The 10607-nt window shown below is 46.5% G+C and overlaps 1 protein-coding gene across 2 annotated transcripts in view; it reads right to left on the bottom strand.

Annotated features, from left to right (window-relative positions):
- The window catches only part of HOXA3 (homeobox A3), a 14844-nt gene extending 6493 nt beyond the window's left edge, over positions 1 to 8351 (bottom strand). The window contains exon 1 of one of the 2 annotated variants that reach the window (XM_005421740.2): positions 8133 to 8351. The gene's annotated coding sequence lies outside the window, so the exon portion shown is untranslated. Of the gene's footprint in view, positions 1 to 4195; positions 4349 to 8132 lie in introns of those variants that run through there. The other variant, XM_031057639.1, reaches the window with a different exon arrangement.
- Positions 8352 to 10607: the final 2256 nt, after the last annotated feature.

Raw genomic sequence — 10607 nt, 5'->3', positions numbered from 1 at the left:
TCATCTGCGGCCGGCACCCCCGGGCCGAGAGGGGCGAGTCCTGCCCCGCACGGGATGGGGTCGATTGCTCCGCACACCCGCCTACCCCGCTCCCCTGACGCTTCAAGCTGCGCACCCTACCCCGAGCCGGTCCTCGGCGTACCGTGCTCCCCCTGCGCGGGGCACGGAGGACGGGGATGTTTCCCAGGGCTGCTCTGGGAAGGGAAGGAGAAAGAGGGAAGGAGGGGGGTGTGGGGGGAATTGGGGGGGGAGCGCAGGAGCACGGCAGTGAAGGAGTGCGTTCCCCCCGCACCCGGGCGTCACCGAAGTCCAGGAAAATTATGCTAATGAAGACAAACGGCGCTCACAAAGGGTCGCTCTCACCAGCCTCCTGGGTGCTGCTGTGGGGGTTTGAGTTTGTCCCTCTTACCGGTGGGCTTGGGGGGCAGCTGCAGAATAGCCCCTGTGCCGCTCCCCACGGCCGAGAGCCCCGCACAGCCCCGGCTGAGTCCCGGGGAGGGGAGCAAAGCCCGCAGAGCCGGGGCTGGGTCCGGAGAGCCAACCGAAGCCCACCAGGATCCCCGCTCTGGGCAATGCTTTCAGAGCCACGCTGGAAATCATTAGAGTTACTAATTATTAACTCATGCATGCGTGAGCGCACACACACACAGATGTACACACAGACACCCCCCTGCCCCCCTCAAATATCCCCAGCGCCCGGGACGGGCACAGAGGCGCTCACGCACGCACATGTGCTGCACAGACGGGTCGGGGTGCCCGCAGCACCCCGTGGGGACGCGTGGGTGGGAGCCTCGCGTGGACGCGGGCCCGGCGCCTCACGGCTCGCCTTCGCCTCCTTTCCGCGGCGCAGCCGAGGAAGGCGCTGGCCTCTTTCCTCAGCGCCACGGGCTTTGGGGGTGGTGGTGTCCCCCCGGTTTCCCGCACCAGAAAAACGGCGGCGACCGTGCGAACGAGAACTTAAACAAACTTGCGGATCCTGCCCTTTTGGCAGGCAGTAACGGGGCTCTGGGCTCCGAGCATGAAGCGGAGCCTGCGAATAAAATCTAGGTGTAAACTTGACGTTACTTCGTTAATTAAGGCATTATAAATATAACTAGTCCGTTTAAAGCACGAGGGAACGCAGCGTCATCTTTAAACACAAACAAAGCGAGGGGGAAGCGAGAAATAAAAAGCACTATAAGACTGGGGTGGCCTCTTACGCATACCAATGGTTTTTGTCATTTATGGCTATGCAAGATTTATGACTTCGTGCACCAAAGCTGTAAACAGAGCGCTAAAACAGAAAACACTTGCTCCTTATGGCATAAGTGAGAAGGCACCACATGAAAGGGGAAGCGGCCAGCGTAGGAGGAGAGAAGAGGCAAAAATCCTTCGTATGCGTTTTGCTTCAAACAATCCTGTGAATGTTGCTTTGGAAGAAAAAAAAAAGTCTTTTTAGTCAATAATCAACCCCACACTTTCTTCTGAAACTGCTGATCTGCCATTCGCCCACTTGCCCGGCCAAATACTGAGAGAGGCAGCGCTGCGCCCCGACGGAGCCCCCCGGACTGGCGAGGAGGATTTGGACAGGGAGAGAAAAGATGGGGACTGCCGAAATCTGCGGACACCGGAGAGCCTGCCGGTTTGGGGGGCCCCGCCGAAAGCCGGGCGAGTTTTTCCTAAGAGCGCGTTTCAACTTGGGAGCCATCTCCAGCGGGATTTTCGGACTAAATGTCTGTATTTAAGGACGGGGAACGGGAAGCGGGGGGAGTTTGTTTTTTTTTTTTTTTTTAATGAAAGGATATGTAAAGACTTTAATCGTGAGAACCGAAGTGGTTCATAGGAATATGGAAGCGTTTCTTCCATTCATCTTACTGCCTGCAAAGAGTATTTCGCGAGATTTCTCCAATTAGTCCCATTTCCCCACGCCCCCCCTCTCCCCAAAGAGGTAATTTTAAACATGAGAAGATGATTATTTTTTTTTATGTCTCCTATGATGTCGGGATAAGTGTCCCAACGCACAGATCCCCGCTGCTTTTATCTGCCTTTCCCTCCCAGAGGCCGAATATTTTCTTTCTGCTCCATTCCACGGAGAGAGATAGGGCTCAGCTCGGGGGGGGGACGGGCAGTGTTTGGGGCTGATTTCTGAGTCAGAAATGACCTGCCTTTTCTCCCCGAAGAGTCCCACTCCGTGGCGCTCCCTCCCCTCCCTCCCCCCACCTCCCTCGAATTACTATTTTCCGAATAAAATAATGCCTGTAAAGCGCCTTGTCCTTGGATGCCCCGAAATGGAAGCAGGCAGCACCATAATTCAGGGCTGCTTCTGGGGCAGCTCCTAGAGATGAAATAGCAGGGCAGGGAGTTGAGGGAGAAGGGGGCCTGTCCTGGAAGTGGTGCTTGTCCAAGTCGTTAGAGAGTTAGAAGGGGATATCAGCTGAATTAGAGAGGGACTGAATTAGAGAAGCAAGCGGTGGTCAATCTAAATTGTTGTTTATATTTTCTAACACTAGAGAGGGAACGCAATCTTTGCTATTTGCTCAACAGACTGAAGTTATTTACAGAACTCGCCGAAATCCCCCTTTCCTCCAGAACTCTTCTTGCTTTCTTTTACTCTAGAGCAGGACTGTATTATTTATGAGTGTTTTAACTGGGTCAATATGCATCCAAACTGGGTCATAAATCAGAGGAAAGACTGCCAAGTAATTTAGCTGCAATTAAAGCTTGGATTTTATTTTTGAGGCACATTTTGGCTCATTTCAAAATATAGCAATGCCAGTGTTGGCTTTTAGACATACAGATGGGAGCAAAAGAGCTCTCCTCCTCTTGCTGAAGAGAGAGAAGTGCTTCAGTGTGGCGAGAAGGGGAAATAAAATTTATTTGGGTCAGTTCTGCTTCGAGAGCCGCTTTAAAGAGCAGGGAAACGTGAGACCCTCCAAACATCACCCTGAAGGTCTCTGCAGAATGACCGCGAATAGCTTCGAGTGGAAATAACCTTTTTTTTTGGTGCTCTCAGTGGAGTTTTCATCATCGTTCACTTTTCTCCCTCTCTCCCTCTCTTTCTGACCCCTTAGAAGACGAGCAATTACAAACAGCGCGTAACTGGACACAAAATGGCTCAACAGGAATAAGCGAGAGACATGGAACAAACTGGAGGAAAGCGAGTCCCAGGGCTCCAACCTTTCCCAAAGCCGAGGCAGAACGGGGAAACAGGGTTTCATTTAGCATTTTGTCCTCTTTCGATAGCCAAGTAATCTTTCATTTTTGTCGTTTAAAGTACATTTATATCTATGCATTCACACTGATAAGTATACACAAATACTTAGATATTTGTATATATGGATATATCTATATTTATGTATGTGACCGCATGGATATTAATTTAGAGCAAGTATCTGTTCTCCTAGAAGATACTTTCCACTTCTCTCCTTTTAATTCTCTCTTTCCAGATCCCCATTCAGAGAGGCAGAATAAACCTCCACATTTTCAAGGCTGATTTATTGTTAGAAGCCGTGGCTGGCTCTTGGTTCAGCTCCTTCTCACCGCGGAGAAATAAAGAGGAGCGCCTTGGCTCATTTGGGAAGGGGAAGCTTTGCCATAGAGCTGAGCACTCATGCAGCGCTCCTCGCACAATAAACAAAGTACCACTAAAGCATCATAAATAAAATGGCAGCACGATCGCACAGTCATCGATTTACAGAGCGGCAGCGGCCGAACAAACACCCATAAAACAACAACCGCCGCCGCACACTCGAGCACGACCCCGACAGAGGAGCATCACACACCCCCCACATCGCTTTCTCCTACTCGCCCAAATACATAAATAAATAAACACACAAACGCACAAATAAAATAATAGAATAAAATTAAGGGGGGAAATATTCAAGCACGGCAATAAAAGAGTCTTCCCATCTCCAGTCGGTCATAAATAATGGTAAAATGGCAATCGAGGGGCTGTAGCGGAGGCAGCTGGCCATCAGCAGCAGTGTGGGATCTCTATGGAGAAAAATAAATAAAGAAGCAAACTCTGCCTGCTCTGCTCGCTGCAAGGGTAGAGTTGAATATTTACCACAGCAAATTGAAACAAAGGGGGAAGCAGCCTGGCTCCGGGTGCACACACACCCGCACGCACACACACGCACTCACTCCAGCCTCTGCTACTGACCTTTGCCTCGAACAGCAATAACTCACCACATAAATGAACAATCAACGGAAATACCTTAAAATAAAATCCATCCTTTCTAACGAAGCATTTCGTCCTCTCGGCTCGACAATAACCTTTCCATAAGGAACGAAAGCTGTCAGCGAAATGGCCAGCTCTTGTGGGGACGGTGATGGGGGCAGGAGGAAAAAAAATAATAGAAAGCAGTGCTTGCTCTGAACAGAAACTGGAAAAGCGTAATCGCAGACGGAGCCAGACCGGGTCTCCACTCCAAATGCCACAATAATGCGCTGTATTATGTGCTCACGTGGTCATACGTCAACTTAAATCCTTTTATTTGAAATAGGGAATCATTGAAGGAACAGGGTTTCTTAGCGTGAGCCTTCGCTTTTTAAAGCCTTAACCCAATATGTTAAAAGAGTTTTAAGGGAGGAGAAAAAAAATCTAAGAGATGCAGATGACTATGGGGCGAGATTGGTCTGATTCTCTTTCCTCCCACACCAATATTTCTTTACAGAAAACCCATTGGAAGGTAAGAGGAATCCTTATAACGCTGCACTTTGATACTTAGCCTAATTAACCGGCGTTGGCTCCCGAGGCCCGGCACTCTGCTCCACGTCGTCGCATGTCCTCTGCAAGCCCCGAAGAAAGCCCAAATCTTAATGCTATTATTTCCAGCCCCCTTCTAAACGGGACGATTACCAGCCTTCCCCCCACCCCCAGCTCCCTCTACCCTGCCATTGTACAGGGCTTGCTCAACTCCCACACGCTACATCAGGGCTCCTGTAGAAACTAAAAAGACCTATAATTACCTGACAAAGGCAAAAAAGAGTCTCTTCTAAGAGGCTAGTTGATTTTTGTCCTCGTAACACACTATGAAGAATACACCTTCCTTCACTGGCGTGCCTCTGAATTTTGCAAAATCTTTTGGGACCTTGCTGTTAAACCTGTGCTTACGCATTTCCTATACAGCTAGTTTGAGTGATGCACAAAATTATAGGTTTCTAGCGTTGGAAAAGGGAAAAAAAAATTGGGGAGGGGGAGTTCTTTGCCTAAGGGGAAAAAATTAAGGAAAAAAAAAAAACCAACAAAGTTGTATGTGGCCCCTGAGCCAGGCAGCTTCGCCTGTGTGTGAACCCATCACATCTTCCCTGTAAGATTGTTTAACTTGTGCTATTGACACAATAAGCTAAACAAACAAAAGAAACCCTCCACTCACACAACTTTTCTGGAAGGAGTCAAAGTAAATCAGATAGTCCACGCTTTTACCGTGTTCCTGGTTCAGTTCTGTGGCTCCAGCATTGTGCATCATCATGTGTACACCTTTGCCCAAATCTTTCCGCCATCTCCCATGAGCTCAAAGAAGCCAACTGCATATCCCCTCTTACTGTTTCACCTACACTTCATTGAACAGAATGGAAGGAGATTTCTTTTTAAGGATGACTTTTAGTGTTAGTGTAAGGTTTTTAGTGACAAGCCTTATTATACTCTCTCCTGAATTGTAAAAGTGGGCCACTGGAATGTAAACCCATTCCTAGCAGTGTACAGTAGTGGCATTGCAGCAAAGTCAGCGCGACGTTACAGCAGGAGAAAACTTTGCAATTTTTCACGTGGAAGTGACTAAGCTTGTACCAGGGTATACATATATTATCCCTCACTGGGAACTGGAATAAAAACTACAAATGCCCCAGGAAAGAGGGGGCATTAGACACACTCGACATGCCCGAGTCTGTAACTATCAGCTTGCCTGGTAACTCCGCAGCTCTCATACTTATTGTAAACCAAGGCCGATATTTGCTTGAGGTGGATTCTCAGCTCTTTTAAATTTGGTGAGTTTGCATCCCATGGAGGAAACACACAGAGAAGTTCTTCTGCAACAATGAAACTGAAATTAATGGGGAATGGAGCAGATGTTGAAAAAAGCGAAACAAGTCTTTCTTGGGGCTGTTGTAAAAAGTTATCGACTGCTTTGCGTCAAAAGTAGAAAGATGGCTTTAGAAGTTACAGTCTTGAGCAAATAGAAACTACAAAAGCAATAAATCACAATCATAAGTCATCTGAAATGCCTTAACGCTAGCTGTGGCTATTGGCTTCAAAACCTTGTTTCTGTGAACATCTTTATTGGTATTAATGGTCAAGTTAATCCTAAAACTACTGTTTAACAATTAACTTGGTGTATATAGTGGGGAAACTAATTAATTCTTAAGAAAAGTAACTTCTTGACGTGTGAATATCTTTCACAGAGTGTGCTTTGGGAAGGCAGAAGGGGGAGTCTGCCTAACTTTGTGCTGTCCTGAATTGCAGCTGAAAATTGTTCTCTTCCGCCGAATTTGGAGAAAGTTTTCTTTGCCCTAGTAGCGTGATTACGAGGTTTCAGATGCAAATTCAAATGATGCTGCGAGTCGCAGGCGCTAGACTTCCCTCGCCACCCCATTACTTCCTTTGTTCCTGTTCCTGGACACCCAACGTTGTTTACCTTGATGATTTGGAGACCCGAAGGAGTGTTTCTAGTAGAAAAAATATGGACTTTATCAGTAGGTGTACTACTGATTTTTCTGTGCTTTATACACATGCCTTGGAGCTGAGTTTGAATTCCAGCCTCAGTAACAACAAACAGATCTGAGTTCATAACGTGCCTTCATTAAGGGAGACCCTTTGTGCCCGTTCTGGCATCAATAGCCAATCTTAGCATTAATGCTATTTGAAGTTACCTTCGATATAATTGGAGTTAGAATTTTTACTGTGCTTCAAGTTTACTTTTATGCCAGTCGGTAAGAGGTGTGCCTATCACTCCCATGTGGAGATGAAATGGGAATCACCCGTACGATATAAGTACTTATTTCCTCACTACCTCGAAAGATTTGCAATCTGCTGGGGTGCAGAGCTGTTTACCTACATCCGTGCGCCTGATAAAGTTGGCCTTTGATCATTCCCAAGTAGATAAAAAGAGCAGCGTTATCGACTGTGCCCTTGCGAGAGAAGTTCTGCTCAGAGTCAGCTGAGTCTGCCGGTGTTGGGTCCGCTAAGGAATCCCAAATATCTCTGCCCGCCATGCTGTGGGTACATGCCACCGGAGGAAGGTTCTTTCGTACCGCGTTTTCGCTTTCAATTTCCGAACGCAAGCGTGAATAGACATTTGCAGCGCCTTTTTGTAGTTAAGATTTAAGCAGATCATTAAGCCAACACAAAGAGCCCTTGTAGTCCTGTAATTTATGGCCGCTTTTAAAAGGTAGTAAAATACACTAATTGTACATCAACATCCAAAAAGGAGCAGGTAAATCTAGCAGGAATTTGAGCTAATTCTATGTAATCCTCCCCTCTCGACGGCCGGCATAAAAAAAAATTTGTCACTATGGAAAGCATTTCTTTTCTCCTGCCAGAGGACCACGCACATCAAGGACTTCAGCAACTCCGAACCACCAGACACCGACCTCCACTCAGCGCAAAGCAGGCCAGACGGACAAACACCCGAAATCTATTCGCGAACCATTCTGTTGTACGCACGCAGACAAAAATCAGGTTTTCTAACATCCCCACATGCACTTCTCGTTTCCAGGACCGGCTGCGGAACTCCTCGAGGAGGAGGCGAACAGACAAGCCGCGATAAGCAGCCATTCAACACCGAACTGGCTCCAACCCTCTCTCCCTCGCCTTGTGCCTTTGATTTCGGAAGGAGCTAAGAACGGACAAAGAAATTCTCTAACTCTTTCGCTCTTCAGATGACTTTGCATCCTTCCTGTCCCCAATGCCTTTATAAGGATGGCGATCACTCAGGTCCCGTACACTTCTTTGTCTGCCCAGACACGCGCATTCACCACCCACGGAAGATGAATAGAGCCAATCCAGAAAAAAAAAATTCCAGCTAGGTTAAATATTTATCGCAACAACAACAAAATCTCATTCCAGCAGTCTTGTTCTTCATGCAGGTACCAGGCAAATCGCATTCTTACAGCCGCCACCGGCGCAAAGGCAGCGGCCGCTGCCCGGCTCTTACCTCCTCCAGCTGCGCAGGGTTGGGCAGAGGCGCTCCCAGCTCCTTCCACCGCCCCGGCCGAGCGGCTTCGTTTCGGGGCTCCCTGTAAACAAGCAACAAACAGTGCCTTACCGGGGAGTGCAGGGGGAGGTATTTTGCTCCTTCATTGGCAGTACATGGTTTGCCGGGTGCGCTGGGAGAGCCCGGAGAGGGGCGGGCGGGGATGGAGCGGGCTCGGGCTCCCGCGAGGAGCGTGGATTCCCACCCGGGTGAGGAGCACGGGGAGCTGAGAAATAAAAGCGTGCAGTTGTTTTGGTTGGGGTTTTTTTCCTTATTTTTTTTCCCCTGTAGACAGCTATGCCTTCTGTCTCCAAGTGTTTGGAAATATTGTCATTCCAAACTCTTGTTACATGAATGTCTGCTTTATTTTCCTCTGGGAAACCTTTGTTTAGGATCATTTAATCAAGAACAGACATTAAACACAAGTCGTGGTGTTCATCTCTGCTGAATAAAACTCGGAAAGGATTCCAGTTTAAATGCGGGGCGTATTGTGGTTGGGCTTTTATTCAAACGGTTAGCCGGGGCCCAATCCTGCCACCACAAGCTCACTAAGAGACTAACAATTGACCTCAGCGAAGCGGGATCGGGCCCAAATGCTTAAAAAAAATAAATAAAAAAATAATAAAAAAGTTCACGAACACAACATACGCACACACAAAAAAAAAAAAACAGCGACGAAAAAGCCGACATCCATGAAAGCCATTGACAGAGGGAAAAAAACTGGGCTGCTTCTTCTCCCCTAAAATAAACAGTATTGCTGGTCCAAAAAGACAATAGTCAGGTTATTTGCATGCCACTTACTGAATCACTTTTACATATGAATTAATATTTTCAATCTGTATTCCGTCTTGCTAATAAAACCCATCAAACGCATCTTACAATCGTCAGTAAATGTAAATGCTAATAATTAAATAACACCGTTCTTGCTGAAGGGTGTTATCTGAGCCCTGGAAATATTAAGTCTGTCTTGGGACAACTTTTCGAGCAGATACTTTGCTTTGGTAATTTAGTAGTTCCATAATTACACTAATAATTTTAAATTTGGTGTTGAACTCCAGTCTACATAAAATCATGCAATAATAGCCTACTAAACTGTTTATTGCTGTCTCATAAATTTGCGAGCGCTGACTGCTAAAATCTACTGGCAAACACAAAAGAAAATGGAAAGTTCGAACTGCAATCACAGAGCCCGGGCGCTGCTTCCTGGGGTTATCCTTTGCTCTACCTTTCCTTCCACTCGGCTTCAGCACAGGGGGAACCCCCCGGCATTTTAGGCTCAAAGTCGTACCTTAGCTGTTTTGATCCCTAATCAATAATCGTGTTACAAGCAGCAATAATCATCGATCAAGCGTGTCGTGACTGGGTTGTCCCACTCGTGTTAAATATGGAGCGTGTATCTGAAAACGGTGCCAGCGACTTTCTGTTATTTATTTTGGAGCTATTAGGTCACGCTACCATATTTTACACTGCCACGGTCCTTTAAAGTATACTGTTTCTTGAAAGAGTTGCTAAGTAGCAATAAAGCACTTTAAAAAAACTATGACTTTTTTTTCTTTTTTTTCTTTTTTTTTTTTTAATTTGTTGTTATCCCAAGCTCTAATATTCATCGCGGCGCTCAAAGTTCGTACATAAATCGTTCAGACTAATGAGTCATAGAGAAATTCGCCCATGACTTTTCCTTTGCAATGCTCACTGCCTTTCCATTGCTTTTTTGGCCATGTATTAAGAGACGGTGATTTATTAACGCCAGGAAAATTGAACAAAGCAGGTCCTCCTGCACTGTGGCACCCAGCCTTCCACAGTGTGAATTAGAACATTATCAAGTGTGTTTGCCTCCGTAACACTTAATCACCAAAAGCCATAATGTGACCACAAGGCAGCTAAAACAAAGATTTAACATTTCTAAATATTAAACTTGTTAAGCAAATGCTCAGCAGACAAAGCAAGCACAAACAATTAAAGTCATCAAGCTAGAAATACACACTACCTACTTACCAACACAGACCCTATTGCTTGCTTAAGAAGTTTCTAATCTTTCAAGATAAATCAGGTGGGTTTTTTTTAAATGGAAAAAAAAAAAAAAAAAAGAAAAAAGGAAAGAAAGAAAGAAAAACAAACTCCAGTAACAAGGAGTTGAGTTTCACTTCTGAGAGAATCACTCCTAGTGAGGACTGACGGCCACAGATCCATTCCTGACTATCTGCATTAATTATTTAATGAGTCACGTGACCCTAAAGATTAAAATTTCAATATCTCCCCCAGAACAGACGCAACACCTTTATCTGCTAGCGCAGGGATGTTCGTACTTGGGTCCCCTAATCTCTACTGCCTTTGACAGCTCCTCAGTTTCCAGGGAGAGCTCTGGGGCATTATTAACAAGGGTTTGTCCCGTTCTGCACAGCGAGCCGGGGCAGCTTTGCACCCTCCTCCCCCCCC

Source organism: Geospiza fortis, unplaced genomic scaffold, assembly GCF_000277835.1.
Source record: "Geospiza fortis unplaced genomic scaffold, GeoFor_1.0 scaffold95, whole genome shotgun sequence".
In the NCBI taxonomy this organism is placed as follows: domain Eukaryota; kingdom Metazoa; phylum Chordata; class Aves; order Passeriformes; family Thraupidae; genus Geospiza; species Geospiza fortis.
The sequence above is the reverse complement of the archived record's forward strand: the minus strand, read 5'-3'. Positions and strand labels throughout refer to the sequence as shown.